Source organism: Pongo pygmaeus, chromosome X (assembly GCF_028885625.2).
Source record: "Pongo pygmaeus isolate AG05252 chromosome X, NHGRI_mPonPyg2-v2.0_pri, whole genome shotgun sequence".
NCBI classification, from domain to species: domain Eukaryota; kingdom Metazoa; phylum Chordata; class Mammalia; order Primates; family Hominidae; genus Pongo; species Pongo pygmaeus.
In genome coordinates this window covers 102337508-102358087 of record NC_072396.2, presented here as the reverse complement: position 1 = coordinate 102358087, position 20580 = coordinate 102337508, and the positions used below count along the sequence as shown (strand labels likewise).

At 37.7% G+C, this 20580-nt stretch overlaps 1 pseudogene; it reads right to left on the bottom strand.

Moving 5' to 3' along the window:
- Positions 1-20107, bottom strand: part of LOC129024150 (elongation factor 1-alpha 1-like) — a 182066-nt pseudogene extending 161959 nt beyond the window's left edge.
- Positions 20108-20580: the final 473 nt, after the last annotated feature.

Below are 20580 nucleotides of genomic sequence, written 5' to 3'. Positions count from 1 at the left end.
ACCATGTGCCAGTGCTAAAAATAGATGAATGTAGGTGCACTGAATACTTCACCAGCAACACAAATCCCACAGAAACAAATTGCTAGTTATAACCAAAGAAAAATAATTCACATGCTTACATATTTCCCTTCTGCAAAAATGTGCTCTTTTCAAAGTTAAGGTTAATATAATATTTTCTCATTGAAAAACTACATCATATCCTTTCATAAATTTACCTTTTATAAAAGGTCATTAGTAAAAAGTGGAAAATTGAATAGCAATGGTAAGAATAAGCATTTGGTATTTTCTCCTGTTTTTCAAGATGTAAGAGTCAAATGTTAATTAAAATAGTTTTATAAATAAAAAGAAAATTTAAAAGTAAGTTAAATGTATCCTTTGCAGCTATCCTTTCCTTGAATTGCTTCAAGATATATTAGAAGCTCTCATATTAAAATCATTAAGGACAGTTTAAAACAGATTTTCACAGCAGGAGGTATTTACATTTTAGTAAAATTTTAATAGGAGATTTTCACATGAGGCGAAATGGAAAGCAAGGAATATTTTTAAATGAAACTATTAATTAACCAACAATTTTCTGTTGTTCTGATGTTTCTTTCTTAGCAACATTCCCTTTCTTCTAGATTCTACAATAAGGTCAAAATAACCCTCCACTTATCTCATTATAGTCACTTTCTTTCAGTGTCTCAGTTTCTGGACGTGATTTCACTATAGAATGGAATAGAGGAAGATCAGTTGTACCATGGAGAATATTTTCTTTATTGAAATACAATTGGACAAAAGCCAAATTCACAAGCACCACTATGAAAATCTTGGCATAAAAAAATAATTTTCTCTTAAATACATTCTGAAACATCTTCTGGTACATCACACTATGGCAGTGTGTCTCTAGTTCTAAAAATAATTTTATACAATATATACATTTTAAGAATGCAGTTAAGAATATCACAAACTTATTTATTGGGCACATATTTAGCCAGTAATCAATCAATCCAAATTTTCTCAAACATGAGAAAAAAACTTTATAATTTAATAAAGAAAAATATCTTTTTAAACAATGTCTTTTTCAATCAGATTTACTAAAAAGCAAAATACATTATTGATTCTAAAATATCATTCATTAAGTTGAACAAAACTGTGCTATCTCTACAAAAGTTATCAACCAAAAGTTCTTTTCCTTGCTTTATGTAGTTCTAAAACCATGATGTCTCAGTAATGGCCATTGTTCCCCTTTTCACAACATAAAATTATTCCTTTTCAATATTCGAGCTGATAAATTTAATGATAACAAATACCCCATAATTTTAATGATTAACAATATGCCTGTTTAATGCTTAGGAAGGTAGGATAAAATTTGTTAAAATATGCAAATGCATACAGCAGCAAGGAGAATGACATAGATTGAGGCTACAGTCCTCTTTTCTGTATCTAGTCACAAGGCCACAATTGGTATTAATGACTTTCTTCCTCTGCTTCCCATTTCACTTTTTCTTTTCTCTCAGCCAGCATCTTTACTTGCTAGGGTTCTTTACCTGTGAGTGACCAAATGTTTATTCCTGAAGGATCTAAGCTCTCAGTGGTTCTGCCTTGTAGGGGAGAAAAAAACAAATATTGTCCTAATTTATTATAAGATTAATGGCTGAGGTCCCGATAAGAAAAGACAGAAGAACAAGAGAAAAGCATACAAATTTATTTAATGTAAGTTTCACCTGACAAGAGAGCCTTCAGAAATGAAGACCCAAAGAAACAGAGAGATGTGTATATTTTTATGGACAGTCTTGCAGAAGTATGATTGAAGGACAAAAGGGTATGATGTCATGGTAATAAACTAATGGGTGGGGGGTACTGAGCAAGGTCTGTTCAGATTTTTCTTGGTGTCTTTATCTGACATTCCTTCCCTCTGGGTATAGGGCAGGACACCTATCACATGAGATCCTTCCGGAAAGAAGGGAGGCAGAAGGTCAGAGGATGACCTTCGTAGCTTTTACGGCCTGCTCCAGGGAATAAGCAGTGAGAGGGATTCTAGTTTCCATGGCCTGTTTCAGAAGAAAGGGGGCAGGAGAAGGTCAGAAAGATTTTCCTGCTTCTGCTCTTTTTTTGATTTCCAAGGTATCATATTTTAGGGTAGAGTTTTCTACTTGATTAGAGTTTTAATATTATTTCCTTTTATCACTGACCATTGGGTGTAGCTATACTAAGAGCACCCTCACGGATGCTACTTCTCTCCACTTAAATTGTGTAACAGCAATCTTATCCAAGTTACTAATGTAATTCCATGTTTTGTTTGTTTAACCCGTGTAAATAAGGCACCTGAAGTGAATGGTTGATATTTCAGTTTTCAGTTCAGTGTAACCATTATTATTGTTTCTGCAGGTGGAAATATTACCCCTTTGAGTACTAACATCTTTCAATCAACAAACCCTAGAACTGAAGAAATGGGAAATGAAAATCATGAGTGTTTTATTAGGTGTAATAATGAGAAAGAGGTGCCATTCCCACTTTCTCCCATTGGTTCCCAGACCTATGGGACCTATAATTATGGAAGAAGCTGGACCATACATTGATCACTAGTTTAGATTAAATAGTGCATCCCATAGAAGGGTATCCCAACCTCACATATCTGTCTCCTAACTGACATAATCATTATGTCTTTAGTAGGGTGTATCATTCCAAAAGCCAATTTGCTTCTAGGTAGCGGTTTTTCATAAGACCAGTGAATCACATGGAAATCGGACAACTCATTGCCTTACTTCTTTTCTTTTCTTTTGCTAAAAGATAAATTATTTTGTTAAAGGTAACATTGTGTGGGATAGTATGACTGTGTTTATGGCATTCAATACATTAACAGAAGCAAGAAAGAAAATCAAAATATTTTATCCCTGCACAAATAATAATAATAATAATAATAATAATGCAGCCACTTTGGGAGGCCAAGGCAGGCGGATCACCTGAGGTCAGGAGTTTGAGATCAGCCTGGCCAACATGGTGAAACCCTGTCTCTACTAAAAATACAAAAATTAGCAGGGCGCACACTTGTATTCCCAGCTACTCGGAAGGCTGAGGCAGGAGAATTGCTTGAACCCCAGAGGCAGAGGTTGCAGTGAGCAGAGATCGTGCCAATGCACTCCAACCTGGGTGACAGAGTGAGACTCCATCTCAAAAAGAAATAAATAAATAAAATAAAAAAATAATAATAATGCAGCCCTCTTCATGACAAAGTTCACTGTTGTCACCTGTTACTAGGTGGTTGACTGGTCCTCGGGTATATAAGGCTCAGAATCTGGTGTTACTGTAGGCAAATTGAGCACTTAGTAAGGCCAACCTCGGTGAGAGAGATTTCCTATTATTGATGCCAGGCAGAAAGTCCATTCTTGCCATCATGGCCATATTTTTCACTAACCCACTGAGTGAGAACTGGAAGACTGAGGAAAGGACTCCAACTGTTATTATAAGAAAATGACATTTTTTATATGATTATTGAAAGCCTGTTCTGCCAAGGATGACTTTGGGTGAATGTTTACATGAGATACAAACATTCTCCCAGTTGGTGCCAATTCTAAGTGATCCATGCAGAAGCCTTTTACTTAATCTTTCTTATCACCAATCCTCCAATTTAATTCTTTCAAACTTTCTGATCACCCAGCCAAACCATTAGCCACTACCCATGAATAACTAATGATCCACACCTGAGGCCATATATCCTTTCAGGCAAAGTGAACAATGAGATATACAGCTTGAATTTTAGCCAATTGGAAGGATTTCTCTTCATCAATGTCTTTCAGGGTAACCTCTAAGTGAGCCTGTAATACTGCAGTAGTCCACTTTTTACTAGTGTCAGCACATTATTCAGAGCCATCTATAAACCAGGCTAAATTTTTTTCTCCTTTGTTCGCCGGTCATCAAAAAATCTCCAGGAAGTCAAAGGTGTCATTTGCAAGAAGAATGCCAGTGCAGCTGAAATAGGCGTATTGGGAGTGTGAGTCATCTACCCATGCAAATTACTTAGGCCTTCAGGATCTCTTCAAGTCTAATCTTGTGTATACCACTTGCTCTGAATTATGAAATGCTGTTGTATGTTCAAGTTTATGTCTTAGTGAATCAAATTACACCTGTCTCATGATGACTAGCTCAGGTCATATTAGTACTTGATGTGGAGCCAAGATCAGCAAGTTAGGAGCTGTTTCTCAAAGAGAAAACGATGACTTGCTAAAGTAAACATAACTGTGTTCCAAAACCCTTTGGGTCTACATTGAGTTTCTTCTTGCTACAAGAGGTTTATTCCAGGATCCATCCTGCATCCCAACATGCCATGGGCACATTTTGTATTTATGAGTCTACTGGGTCATAAGATCCAAGTGTCAGAGCAACTTGTTTGCAGCTTTCATTTGCTCCAGGCCCCGTTATAAAATTTTTTGTTCCTAGCCTTACAACACGGGCTCCACTAGTATAGAGATCTTTAACCCAATGAAGGAATAACTCTACATGGAACTCAACCATGGATCCTGCCTCTTAATACTATTTAGATTTTTCACTACCTTCAGTAGCAACCCAACCAGAAACCAATTCCAGATCTCCCATAGGTCCTAGAAGATATGCTGCTGCAGCCAATCCTTGTTGGAGTAATACTAATGTCTATATCACTTAGTATTCTTAGATGCCAGCAACAGAAAACAACTTTGGCTAGTTAAGCATAAAAGAAGTTTATTCGAGGATATCAAGGATATTAAAAAGCACTCAGAATCTCTAAAAGTATAAGATAATCTGGCATAAAAAATATTAATTTTAAAAAAATAAATACCAAAATTGCACCACAGAATTGATCCAGTGATAAATTCATTACCGTTTTCAATGCCATTGTTTCTTCCACTTGAAGCAAACAACAATTTACATACTGCTATTGTCTGAATGTGTCTTTCCTATATGTTGAAACCTGATTGGCAATGTGATAGTATTGAGATGTGAGGTCTTTGGCGAGGTGATTAGATCATAAGCATGGAGCCCTCATAAATGGAATTAGTGCCCTTATAAAAGGGTCCCCAGAGTGCTGCCTTGTCCCTTCTGCCTTGTGAGGACACAGTAAGAAGGTACAGTCCATGAGGAATGGGCTACTAACAGACACTGACTCTGTTGCTACCTTAATCTTAAACTTTCTAGCCTCCAGAATTGTGAGAAACTAATTTCTGTTGTTTATAATACACCTGGTGTATCATGTTTTTGTTACAGCAGCCTGAATGGACTAAGACACAGACCCTGAGCCCTGGATTATATCACAAGACTCACTGGCACGGTTACCTCTAGAAATTGAATTTCTTTATGCCATTAATATGTAATAAGTTCCTACCATATGCCAGGCACTGTTCTCAGTGCTAGAGACATATCAGCGAAAACAAAAAGAGAAAAAAAATACTTGCTCTCATGGAACTTACAGTTCAGTGAAGGAAGAGAGACAAAAAGCAGATTTATTAGATGCTTATAATTACTAGGAAAAGAAAGAAGGCAGCAGAACAGGGACAGGCAAAATTACATTGGAATTGCAATTTTAAGTAAGATGACCAGAAAGAGACCTCCTGAGAAACTGACATATGAGTAAAAACCCAAAGGTAAACCAGCAACAATCCATCCAACTGTCTGGATAAGAGCATTTCAAGGAAAGATAGCAGCAAGTCCAGAGGCTCTAAATTTGGAGCATACCTGAGATATTCCAGGAACAGCAAGGAGGCCAGTATGGTTAAAGAGGCTAAGCAAGGGATATGAGATCAGATCATGTAAGGTTCTGTAGACCAAAGTTATGGCTTTAGCTTTTACTCTGATTAAGATAGAAAATCACTGAAAACTTTTGAGCAGAAGAGTGACCTGATCTTGCATATTCTGATCCGGTAACTCTGTCTACTGTGTAGGCAGCCTGAAAGAATGACGAATGCATGCATTCATTCATTCAACAAATATTTATTGAATACCTACTATTCCAGACACATTTTTAGGTGCTAGAATGCAATAGCAAATAAGAGGAAAATTCTTGAGCTCTTGAAGCTTATAATACAGTAGGAGGAAACAGAATATAAATAACCAAATAAATATATAATATACATGGTAGTGGTGATAAATGCGCTGAAGAAATACAAGGAAGGATTAAGGAAATATAGCATAGCATGAATGGGAAATACATTTTTAGCTTAGGTGACCAAGCAATTTCCCTCTGATACAGAGACATTAGACCAGAGATATGAATGAGGTAAAGGGGTAAGCCATGCAGATGCCTGGGAAAAGAATGTTCTGAGCAAATTATACAGTGAGTCCAAAGACCCTGATATGTGAGCATGGTTGGTATGTTCTAAGAACAGCTAGGAGGCCTGTGTGGGTAGGACAGAGTAAGAGAGGAGACAACAGTGGTTTTATTTATTTGTTTGTTTGTTTGTTTATTTATTTATTTATTTTTGAGACGAAGTTGTCCAGGCTGGAGTGCAGTGGCGCCATCTTGGCTCACTGCAACCTCTGTCTCCAGGATTCAATCGATTCTTCTGCCTCAGCCTCCTGAGTAGCTGGGATTACAGGCATGTGCCTCCATGCCCAGCTAATTTTTGTATTTTTGGTGGAACTGGGGTTTCACCATATTGGCCAGGCTGGTCTCAAACTCCTGACCTCAAGTGATCCACCTGCCTCAGCCTCCCAAAATGCTGGGATTACAGGCATGAGCCACTGCGCCTGGCCAACAGTGGCTTTAAATGAAGGCAAAGATATATGAAAGTAGTTGATCATATGAGGCCTTGTAGGCCATTGCAATCATTTTGGGTTTTATTTTGAGTGACATAAGAAGCCGTTGAAGGGTCTTGACCAGAAAAGTGACATAATTTGACATGTTTTTTTGTCTTAGTCAGCTCAGGCTGTTATAACAAAATACCATAAACAGATTGCTTATAAGTAACAGAAACTTATTTCTCACAGTTCTGGAGGCTAGCAAGTCTTAGATTGAGGTGCTGGCTTATTCAGTGTCTGGTGAGGGTTCCCTTCATAGATGGTCATTTTAACTTTATATGGCAGAATCAGGGAGGGTTGTTCTCTTTTGAGTCTCTTTTATAAGAACACTAATCCCATTTATAAGGGTAGAGCCTAATCACGTCTCAAAGGTCTCACCTTCAAATACCATCACCTTGAACTTTGGATTTTTTTTTTTTGAGACGGAGTCTTGCTCTGTCACCCAGGCTGGAGTGCAGTGGCGTGATCTCGGCTCACTGCAAGCTCTGCCTCCCGGGTTCACGCCATTCTCCTGCCTCAGCCTCCCAAGTAACTGGGACTACAGGTGCCCACCACCACGCCCGGTTAATTTTTTTGTATTTTTAGTAGAGATGGGGTTTCACCATGTTAGCCAGGATGATCTCGATCTTGAGGTTAGGATTTCAATATACAAATATGGAGGTGATAAACATATTCAGACCATAGCACTGTTAAATCATCTTTTAGCAGCTATGTGGAGAACAAACTCATGGAGATTGTGGTCAGCTGTTCTGTGTGTACCACAGGCCCATTCCTCACCTGAGGGCATGTTTTGAAAGTTGTAAATGCATCCAAAACTGCTCATCAGGATCTGGGTTCTCTCAGATCAAACAAGTCTTAATGTCAGGCAGAACCAAGATCAGTCCATCATTAGTTGGAGGCAGTACATCCAAGATCAAGCACTAGCAGGGTCAAAAGTCAATTGTAAATTGCAAGAGCAAGTGGTCTTTACCCCAAAATTATCTGCTATGTTACACTAGTTTCTCTTCTAAGTTCACACCTATAGTCAGATGGAGAGAGTCCCTTATGATCGGCTAATGGGAAAAGAAAAACGCAAAGCTTAGTTCATGACTGGATCAGCTTAATATATGGGTGGAAGCTGAAAATGAACTCTGGCTGCTCGAGAGCCCTACTCAGGGGTGGCTTTAAAAGATAGTCATGAAGGAAAATCCTTCCAGTGGCCAGAATTCCTTGTGATGCAACAGATTATCCAATTTGTGAGAAAAAAATTCTACAGAAGTTAGAATGTATGTGAACTTACAGGCAGTGGAAAATGGCTTGGCTGTTTGGTCAGGAACCTAGAAGAAAAAAGATTGAAAAATCAAGGATAAAGAGGTCAGTGTAAGAAACATAGTGGATTGACTTATGGGAAATGGCATGCAATGTGAAGATATTGTTTTGCATTTTAACACTTACCAGAGAGCATGAAAGAGGCACTAAATAACAAGAGAAAACATAATTAGGCCAATTTGGCTACTCCAGTCTGGTACAATGGGCACATGCATGAAAAAGCCCTGGTCACAAGTATGGAGGCTAAGCATGGGCTAAACATCATTGAGTCTCACTAACCAAGACTGATCTAGCTACTGCTGCTGCCAAACGTAGAATCCCAGCTATAAACAGAGATTATATCTGAGTCACTATCATGGCACTTTCCCTCAAGGAGACCAATCAGCCACTTGGTGGCAAGGGAATTACATCAGATGCCTTCCTTCATGGATTGTGGAGGTAATTCTCTTTATTATTGGAATTGGCATATATCCTAGCTATGAGCTTTCCTTTCTTCCCTTGGCCAGCATGACTACCTGGGAACTTACAGAGTGCTTGCTGCCTCAATAGGATACCACACAATTTTGTTGGAGATCAAGGGACTAGCTTTACAGAAAAGGGATTTTAGTAGTGGGCTTATATCCATGAGATTCTCTGATCCTATGACATACTGCATAATTTAGATGCTGCTCGCCTATAAATTGATGTAATAATAAAGAATCAATTGAGAAGCCAGCTTGAGACCATATCTTAAAAGGATGGGGTACAAACCACAAGGATATGGTATGTAACCTAATTAAATGACCTTTATATAATGCCATGTCCCCAGTATGTATCATACATGTCTCTGAGAGCCAAGAGGTAAAAGTAGGAATGGCTCTGCTTATAATCACCCTCAGTCACCCACTTGGCAATGTGTGCTTCTTATCTCTGCAACTTCAGGCTCTGTGGATGCATTCATTTCCTATTGCTGCTGTAACAAATTTCCACAAACTTAGCAGCTAAAAATGACACAAATGTTAACCCATAGTTCTGTAGCTAAGAAGTTATGGTTGGCTCTTTCTGTGAAGGGTCTCATAAAGCTGACATCAAGGTATTGACTGATGTGGCGTCTTATCTCAAGGTTCTGGAGTAGAATCTACTACCAAGATTTTGAGGTTGTTGGATGAATTTAGTTCTTTATGGATGTAGGCCTGGGGTCCTCATCTCATTGCTGGCTCTCAGCTGGAAACCTGTTTCCACTCATTAAGGTCACCTGCATTCCTCATCAAGTTGCCTCCTCCATCTTAAAACCAGCAACAGCATATCAGGTCCTTCTCATGCTTTAAATCTCTGACTTTTTCTTTTAATGCATCTCTTCTTTTTTTTTTTTTTTTTTTTTTGAGACAGAGTCTTGCTCTGTTGCCCAGGCTGGAGTGCAGTGGCGCGATCTCGGCTCACTGCAAGCTCCGCCTCCCGGGTTCACGCCATTCTCCTGCCTCAGCCTCCCAAGAACACTTTCCTGCTTTAAGAATCCATGTGATTAGTTTGGGCCCACCTGGCTATCCAGAATAATTTCTCTCTCTTAAAGTCAGCTGATTAGTAACCTTAATTACATCTGTAAAGTTCTATTTGCCATGTAATGTAACATATTCACAGTGACTAGGGATTAGGACATAGAAATTTTCAGGGGTCTAGAAATCCTGGTTCCTAGGGAGAATATGCTTAAACCAGGGATATAGTAAAAATCCTTATTAACTTTAAGTTACAGCTGCCCTCTGGCAACTTTAGGCTCCGAGAACCAAGAGACCAATAAGCAAAAAAATTAGTCACCATATTGGCAGGGGTATTTGACTTTGATAACCTGGAGCAGATAGGATAGCTATTACATAATGGGAACAGGGAAGAATACATTTGGGATTCTATTTATCCATTGTCTATTTGTACTGTCCTGCCCAATATTGTAGTAAATGGACAAGGGCAGAAGCCATGACCTGAGAAAGGCATAGTGACTGCTATGGCTTAAATGTGTCTCCTCCAAAATTCACATTGAAATTTAATCCCCATTGTCATGGTATTGAGATGGGGCCTTTGGAGAAGTGATTGAGTCATGAGAGCTGAGAGCTTTGCCCTCATAAATGGATAATAAAAGGGTTGGAGGGGACTAGCTTAGGCCCATTTTGGTTCTTCTGCTATTCTAATATGTGAGGACACAGCATATGCCCCCTTTTTTGCCCTTCCACCTCCCACCATGGGAGGATCAGCAAGAAGGCCCTCAGCAGACACTGTATGCCACCACCTTGATCTTTGGACTTCCTAGCCTCCAAAACTGTAAAAAAAATAATTTCTGTTTATTATAAATTACCCAGTCTCTTATATTTTGTTATACTAGCACAAATGAACTAAGATAGTAACATGGGACTCAGAACCCTTGGGGATGAGAGTGTTTTAGTCTTCTTGAGCTGTATTAACAAAATATCACAGTCCAGATGGGTTAAACAACAAAAATTTATTTCCTCATAATTCTCGAGTCTAGAACTCCCAGATCAAGGTCTAGAAAAGTTTAGTTTCTGGTAAGGGCTTCCTTTCTGGCTTGCAGACAGCCTCTTTGTTCTCACATATCTTTTCGTTGGTGTAAGTGCATGAAAAGTGAAGGAAATCTCTTCTCTTCCTCTTCTTATAGGGCCAGCAATCTTGTCAGATTAGGGCCCTGTATTCGCCTGTTCTCACATTGCTATAAGGAACTACCCGAGACTGGGTAATTTATGAAGAAAAGAGGTTTGACTCACAGTTTCACAGGCTTAGCAGGAAGTATGACCAGGAGCCTCTGAAACTTACAATCGTGGCGGAAGGCAAAAAGGAAGTGAGCACGTCTTCACATGTCCAAGCAGGAGAGAGAGTGTGAAGGGGGATGTGCTACACACTTTCAATCAAACAGATCTCGTGAGAACTCTATCACAAGAACAGCAAGGAGGAAGTCTGCCCCATGATTCAATCACCTCTCACCAGGCCCCTCCCCTGACATGTGGCGATTACAATTAGACATGAGATTTGGGTGGGGACACATAGCCAAACCATATCAGGCCCTATGCTTATGACCTCATTTCATTTTAATTACCTCCTGAAGGCCCTATGTTCAAATACAGTCACACAAGTGACGGGGGTTAGGACTTCAACTTATGAATTTTGGAGGAACACAATTCAGTCCATTGAAGAGAGTATGGGTCATCTCACCAGGTAAGCCCCCTGGATCAATAGGGGTACTAACTGATGGTAAAGGGAATCTAGCAAATATGAAAAAAGAGGGATTAAGAGTATCTGTTTTGGCCTCAAGACAGCTATAGCAACAAGAACTGATACCTTCTTTTTTTATGTATTCCAAGAAAAAAGGAAAAGACCTTGGTGGTGTTTTCTCCGACACCACTTCTGAAACCAAATATGTACATGTTTTATTCTGACACCAATAACCAATTCTCTGACACCAACTGGGTGTCCAATAATTCAGGTTAATTCTGAAACTAACTCCCAGAGTTAGCACATAAACAACAGGTTAAGGGCTTAGTCCCACAAGACTTCCCCAACTTCAGATACCAGTTACAAGTCCTAAGAACCACCTATACTTCTGACCAACGAGCTGTAAATTCAGGAGTTTCCACAACTCCAAATAACCTCCTCAGGTTTGATAACTGAGTAGAACAACCCACAGAACTCAAGATAATAGTTTAGTTAGGTGTACTCGTTTATTATGAAGGCTACAAAATGGAAATAGCTAACTGGAAGAAATACATGGGGCAAGTTATGGGGGAGGGGATATGGAGCTTCCATTCCCATTATGAATGCACCATTCTCCTAGCATTTCAATGTGTTCAACAACTCCAAAGCTCTCTGAATCCTATTGTCCGAGAGTTTTTATAGAACACAAACTCAGCCTCCATTCCCTCCCCAGATGTTAGGAGATGGGACTGAAAATTCTAACCCTCTAATCATGAGTTTTTGTCTTTCTAGTGACTAACCCCCTACCTAAAGCTATTTGGGACCCCATGCTTAGTCACTTCATTAGCATAAACTCAGATGATGTTAAAAGGGACTCATTATGAATAACAAAAGGCACTACTATCACTCAGGAAATGCCAATGCCAAGAACTGAGTACAAAGATCAAATATATTAAATGATGTATTATACAAAAATATATATTGTATGATATATATTTATTTACATAAATTCATATCTATATAATATATTTAAAATATATTTTCATAAATAAATATATAATATATTTATATAAATTAATATGTATATTTATTTATATAAAACTTATTTATTTATTCATTAATTTATTTTAACAATGTGAAGAGACTCTTTAATGAGTTTCAATGGCCTTTTCTTGGCATTTTATAACCTTGACATCCAGCTCCATCCAGCTTCAAGCCCGGTAGAATCTGAGACCCTGACTGCTCATTATTGAAAAACTTCAGCACCTTGGAATAGCCCAGACTAAAATGGAGGCTACAAAAATGATTGGTGAATGAACAGAAGAATGTTATGTAAAAAAAAAAAAAAAAAAAAAAAAAATACACCCTTTGGCCAAAGTGAAATTTTTCTAATTTTAATTTTAACTCCCTTCTGTTTTTTGTACAACTGGTTAACAACTTCATTATCAAAAATTTGAAAGCCGTAATGTAGAAGTCCCTTATGCATCTCTTCTCTATGCTAATCCATACCAGATTCCTTTATCTTGTTCTTTTCTTTGAATCAGTTTATAAATATATATATATATATTTATATTTATACTTTAAGTTCTGAGTTACATGTGCAGAACATGCAGTTTTGTTACACAGGTATACGTGTGCCATGGTGGTTTGTTGCACCCATCAACCCGTCATCTACCTTAGGTATTTCTCTTAATGCTCTCCCTCCCCTTGCCCCCTACCCCTTGACAGGCCCCGGTGTGTGATATTACCCTTCCTGTGCCCATGTGTTCGCATTGTTCAACTCCCACTTATGAGTGAGAACATGAGGTGTTTGGTTTTCTGTTCCTGTGTTATTTTGCTGAGAATGATGGTTTCCAGCTTCATCCATGTCCCTGCAAAGGACATGAACTCATTCTTTTTTATGACTGCATACTATTCCATGGTATATATGTGTCACATTTTCTTTATCCAGTATATTATTGATGGGCATTTGGGTTGGTTCCAAATCTTTGCTATTGTTAATAGTGCTGCAATAAACATATGTGTGCACATGTCTTTATAGTAGAATGATTTATAATCCTTTGGGTATATGCCCAGTAATGGGATTGTTGGGTCAAATGGTATTTCTGGTTCTAGATCCCTGAGGAATTGCTACACTGTCTTCCACAATGGTTGAACTAATTTACACTCCCACCAACAGTGTAAAAGCATTAATATCTCTCCACATCTTCTCCAGCATCTGTTGTTTCCTGACTTTTTAATGATCGCCATTCTAACTGGCATGAGATGGTATCTCATTGTGATTTTGATTTGTATTTCTCTAATGACCAGTGATGATGAGCTTTTTTTCATGTGTTTGCTGGCCACATAAATATCTTCTTTTGAGAAGCGTCTGTTCATATCCTTTGCCCACTTTTTGATGAGGTTGTTTTTTTCTTGTAAATTTGTTTAAGTTCCTTGTGGATTCTGGATATTAGACCTTTGTCAGATGGATAGATTGCAAACATTTTCTCCCATTCTGTAGGTTGCCTGTTCACTCTGATTGTAGTTTCTTTTGCTGTGCAGAAGCTCTTTAGTTTAATTCGATCCCATTTGTCTATTTTGGCTTTTGTTGCCATTGCTTTTGGTGTTTTAGTCATGAAGTCTTTGCCCATGCCTATGTCCTGAATGGTATTGCCTAGGTTTTCTTCTAGGGTTAATATGGTTTTAGGTCTTACATTTAATTCTTTAATCTATCTTCAGTTAATTTTTGTATAAGGTGTAAGGAAGGGGTCCAGTTTCAGTTTTCTGCTTGTGGCTAGCCAGTTTTCCCAACACAATTTATTAAATAGGGAATCCTTTCCCCATTGCTTGTTTTTGTCAGGTTTGTCAAAGATCAGATGGTCATAGATGTGTGGTGTTATTTCTGAGGCCTCTGTTCTGTACCATTGGTCTATATATCTGTTTTGGTACCAGTACCATGCTGTTTTGGTTATTGTAGCCTTGTAGTATAGTTTGAAGTCAGGTAGTGTGATGCCTCCAGCTTTGTTCTTTTTGCTTAGGATTGTCTTGGCTATATGGGCTCTTTTTTGTTTCCATATGAATTTTAAAGTAGTTTCTTCTAATTCTGTGAAGAAAGTCAATAGTAGCTTGATGGGAATAGCATTGAATTTATGAATTACTTTGGGCAGTATGGCCATTTTCACAATATTGATTCTTTCTATCCATGTGCATGGAACGTTTTTCCATTTGTTTGTATCCTCTGATTTCCTTGAGCAGTGGTTTCTAGTTCTTTTTGAAGAGGCCCTTCACATCCCTTATAAGTTGTATTGCTAGGTGTTTTATTATCTTTGTAGCAATTGTGAATGGGAGTTCACTCATGATTTGGCTGTCTATTATTGGTGTATAGGAATGCTTGTGATTTTTGCACATTGGTTTTGTATCCTGAGACTTTGCTGAAGTTGCTTATCAGCTTAAGGAGTTTTGGGGCTGAGATGATGGGGTTTTCTAAATATACAATCATGTCATCTGCAAATAGAGACAATTTGACTTCCTCTTTTCCTATTTGAATACCTTTAGTTTTTTCTCTTGCCTGATTGTGCTGGACAGAACGTCCAATAATATGTCGAATAGGAGTGGAGAGAGAGGGCATGGAGAGAAAGGGCATCCTTGTCTTGTGCCAGTTTTCAAAGGGAATGCTTCCAGCTTTTGCCCATTCAGTATGATATTGGCTGTAGGTTTGTTATAAATAGCTCTTAGTATTTTGAGATATGTTCCATCAATACCTAGTTTATTGAGTGTTTTTAGCATGAAGAGGCATTGAAGTATATCTAAGGCCTTTTCTGCATCTATTGAAATAATCATTTGGTTTTTGTCATTGGTTCTGTTTATGTGATCAATTACATTTATTGATTTGCGTATATTAAACCAGTCTTGCGTCCCAAGGATGAAGTCGACTTGATCGTGGTGGATAAGCTTTTTAATGTGCTGCTGGATTCAGTTTGCCAGTCTTTTATTGAGGATTTTCGCATTGATGTTTACCAGGGATACTGGCCTGAAATTTTCTATTTTTGTTGTGTCTCTGCCAGGTTTTAGTATCAGGATAAGGCTGGCCTCATAAAATGAGTTAGGGAGGAGTCTCTCTTTTTCTATTGTTTGGAATAATTTCAGAAGGAATGGTACCAGCTCTTCTTTGTACCTCTGGTACAATTCGGCTGTGAATCTGTCTGGTCCTGGGCTTTTTTTGGTTTGCAGGCTATTAATTACTGCCTCAATTTCAGAGCTTGTTATTGGTCTGTTCAGGGATTTGAATTCTTCCTGGTTTAGTCTTGGGAGGGTCTATGTGTCCAGGAATTTATCCATTTCTTCCAGATTTTTGAATTTATTTGCATAGAGGTATCTATAGTATTCTCTGATGGTAGTTTGTATTTCTGTGGGATCAGTGGTGATATCCCCTTTTTAATTTTTATTGTGTCTATTTGATTCTTCTCTCTTTTTTTTATTATTAGTCTGGCTAGCAGTCTATTTTGTTAATCTTTATGTATATAATATAAAATTAATATGTATATTTATTTTTCTAAAACTTTTATATATTTATAGAAAATCAATGTTTATTATATAAAATATATCTATATTTATATAAAATAAATACATATATATAAAATAAATTTATATAAACTAAATATATTTGAAATAAATATATTTTTAGAAATATATTTATTTCAAAAACATATTTTATAATATAAATATATATTTAGATAACATAAATATATATTCATATTTACATATAAATATTTATATACAAATTTATTTGTATATAAATATATTATATATTTATATTAGCTAAATATATTATATAAATATATAAAATGTATTTATATATTAGACAAATATCTATAATATATATTTTTTTCTCGTTAAAGTTTGTTTTACGGGTCTCAAAATTCTGTGACATATTTTTGGTCAAGTTGTTTCCATTGAAAGTACTGATTTTACATAAATAGAACTAAAAACAAAAGCACATAATCATCTCAATAGATGCCATAAAGGCTTTCAATACTAATAAATTCAACATCCCTTCATGTTAGAAACCCTCAACAAACTAGACATCAAAGTGATATACCTCAGAATAAGAGCCATCTATAAAAAACCCACAGCCAATATCATACTGAAGGGGCAAAAGCTGAAAGCATTTCCCTTGAGAACCAGAACAAGACAAGGATGCCCACTCTCACCACGCCTGTTCAAGATAGTGCTGAAAGTCCTAGACAGAGCCATCAGGCAAGAGAAAGAAATAAAAGGCAACCAAATAGAAAGAAAGAAAGGAAGTCATATTATCTCTCTTCCCATATCATATGATTCTATACCTGGAAACCCCATAGTCTCTGCCCAAAGGCACCTCGATCCGATAAACAACTTCAGCAAAGTTTCAGGATACAAAATCAATGCACCAAGCTGAGAGAAAAATCAAGAAAGTAATCCCATTCACAATAGCCACAAAAAGAATAAAATACCTATGAATACAGCTAACCAGGAAGGTGAAATATTTCTACAGCAAGAATTATAAAACAATGCTGAAATAAATCAGATATGACATAAACAAATGGAAAAACATTTCAGCTCATGGATAGGAACAATCAATATTGTTAAAATGGTCATAGTGCCCAAAGCAATTCACAGATTCAATGCTATTCCTATCAAACTACCAGTGACATTTTTCACAGAATTAGAAAAAAAAATCATACACACACTCTAAAATTTATAAGGAATGAAAAAAGAGCCTGACTAGCCAAAGCAATCCTAAGCAAAAGGAACAAAGCTGGAGTCATCACCTGACCAGACTTCAAACTATACTACAAGGATACAGCAAACAACATGGCATAGTATTGGCACAAAAATAGACACATAGACCAATGGAACAGGTTAGAGAACCCTGAAATAAAGCCACACACCTACAATCATCTGATCTTCAACAAAGCTGACAAAAACAAGCAATGGGGAAAGGACCATTCAATAAATGGTACTGGGATAACTGGCTAGCCACCTGCAGAAGATTGAACCTGGATTCCTTCCTTTCAACATATATAAAAATCAACTCGAGAGGGATTAAACACTTAAATGTAATACCTAAAACCAGGAAAAACCTAGAAGAAAATCTAGGAAGTATCATTTGGACATAGGCCCCGGCAAAGTTTTCATGATTCAGACAACAAAAGCAATATAAAAAAAAATTGACAAGTGGGACCTAATTAAACTAAAGAGCTTCTGAACAACAAAAGAAATTATCAACAGGATAAACATACAACCTACAGAATGGGATAAAATATTTGCAAACTATGCATCTGACAAAGGTCTAATATTCAGAATCTATAAGGAACTTAAATTAACAAGCAAAAAACAACCCCATTAAAAAATGGGCGAAGGACATGAACAGATACTTCTCAAAAGACAAAATAGATGCAGCCAACAAGCATATGAAAACATGTTCAACATCGCTAATCATTAGAGCAATGCAAATCAAAACCACAATGTGATACCATTTCATACCAGTCAGAATGGCTATTATCAAAAACTCTAAAAATAACAGGTGCTGGCAAGGTTGCAGAGAAAAGGGAACATTTATACTCCACTGGTGGGAATGTAAATTAGTTTAGCCACTGTGGAAAGCAGTTGGAAATTTCTCAAAGAATTTAATACAGAAATACCATTTGATCCAGCAATTCTATTGCTGGGTATAAACCCAAAGGAATATTAAATTGTTCTACCATAAAGACACATGCATGCATATGTTCATCCCAGCACTATTCACAATAGCAAAGACATGAAAGCAACCTATATAACCATCAGTGGTGGACTGGATAAAGAAAATGTGGTACATGTACACCACAGAACTCTACATTGCCATAAAGAAGAACAAAATCATGTCCTTTGCATTGACATCAATAGAGCTGGAGGCCATTATTCCGAATGAACTAACAAAAGAACAGAAAACCAAATACTGCATGTTCTGACTTACAAGTGGAAGCTAAACATTGAGTACACATGGACACAAAGAAGGGGACAATAGACAAAAGAACTTGGGCCTACTTAAGGTGGAGGGTGGGAGGAGGATGAGGATCAAAAACTGCCTATCTGGTACTATGCTCATTACCTGGGGGACAAAATAATCTGTACATCAAATCCCCATGACACACACTTCACCCCTGTAACAAATCCACACATATACTTTCTGAACTTAAAAAATAAAAGTCAGAAAAAATAAAATAAAAAGTACTGATTTTAAAAACTAATAACTTAAAACTGCCACATGCAAAAAAATAAAAATAAAAATAAGGAAACCCCAAAATGGTCCACAAAACATTCTCCTTTTATTTTGAAGGTTTTATGATGCATCCTTACCATTAACCAGACTTTTACTATTAAATGGTCAACTGAAACAAACAGTTCTGGAACCATTCTTCTACCACTGATTAAGACTGGGGTGGCAGGTATTAGAGATAATATGCATTTAGGCTTCTGAGCTTTCTGGGAATATTTGGTGACCTTGTCAGCTCCAACAGCAATCTGGTCCACTGCTTCGATGACATCCACAGCAACTGTCTGTCTCATATCACAAAGAGCAAAACAATCCAGAGGAGGATAGTCAGAGAAGCTCTCAACACACATGGGCTTGCCAGGAATCATATCCATGATGGCAGCATCACCAGACTTCTAGAATATAGGGCCATCTTCCAGGTTCTTATCAGAACAGCAATCAATCATTTCCTTCAGCTTGGCAAACTTGCAAGCAATGTGAGCTGTGTGACGATCTAGTACAGGGTCATAGCCAGCACTGACTTAACCCGGATGGTTCAGGATAATCACCTGAGCAGTGAAGCCAATTGGTTGATTATGTTTGCTGTCACCAGCAATGTTGCCATCATGAACATCTTAACAGACAAATTCTAGACATTGAAGCCCAAATTGTCACCAGAAAGAGCTTCACTCAAAGCTTCATGGTGCATTTCAACAGACTTCACTTCAGTTGTAACACTGACTGGAGCAAAGGTGACCACCATGCCAGGTTTGAGAATACTAGCCTCCATTTGGCCACCAGGGACAGTAACAATACAACCAATTTTGTAGACATTCTGGAAAGGCAGATGAAAGGGTTTGTCAGTTGGACAAGTTGGTGATAGGATGCAGCCCAGAGCTTCAAGCAGCATGATTTTATTAGCATTGCCATCTTTACAGGTGACTTTTCATTCCTAGATCCAAGGCATGCTAAGCACTTGGTTCCAGCATATTGTCACCATTCCAACCAGAACTTGGCACACATGCTTCTGTGTTGGGGTTCTAGCCAATTTTGTTTTCTTTTTTCTTTTTTGTACCTATGCCACTTCTTCCAAGAATGCAGTCAATTTTCTTAATGTAAGTGCAGAATTCCTTAATAATTTCTTCATATTTCTTCTGACTGTAGGGTGGCTCAGTGGAATCCATTTTGTTAACACATATAATTAATTGTTTCACACCCAGTGTATAAGCCAGAAGGGCATGCTTACAGGTTTGCCTATTCTTGGAGATACTAGCTTCACATTCACCAACACCAGCAGCAAGCATCAGGACAGCATAGTCAGCCTAAGATGTACCTGTAATCATGTTTTTGATAAAGTTTCTGCGTCTTGGGGCATCAGTAAGTCATGTAGTACTTGCTCATTTCAAATTTCCATGGGGAGATATCAATGGTGACACCACATTCACACTCAGCTTTCAGTTTATGTAAGACCCAGGCATACTTGAAAAAGCCCTTTCCCATCTCAGCAGCGTCCTTCTCAAAGTTTTCAATGGTTCTTTTGTCTACCAGATGGCCATTAGTGGTGGGCTTGCCCGAATCTTGATGTCCAATGACGATGATGCTGATATGAGCCTTTTCCTTTCCCATTTTGGCTTTTAGGTGTGCTTTTCATGACACCTGTGTTCTGGTGGCAAACCCATTGCTAAAAAGCCGAATACATTTTTTATAATACCACAGAGAGCAACCAGAATCCTGAAAGGAGCTTTTCCCAGATCAGCAAACTTACCATATCAAACAATTAAATTCAAGCATCACAGGGATCAAATGTAGTGAATTTTGGCGATCCATTAGCATCCCTTCTTGCTCATTTTCCCAGTTGTCAAGAGTATTGCTGCTGATGGCTCACAGCTGAGTCCTTCTCTGAACATTGCCCTTAGCCAATAAGAGCTATCTTGTCTAGGTTATAGCCCCTTCCCAGGGACAAGTTCCATACAATGACTGGTCTATGCAAGATACAAGCCCCTGACCCTTTTGCCTTAACTCTGAAGGACATACTAGTTATAAAGCTCCCCATAGAGTCAGCTAATACCAATGGTTCTTTTGCATTGTAGTTCGGCTTC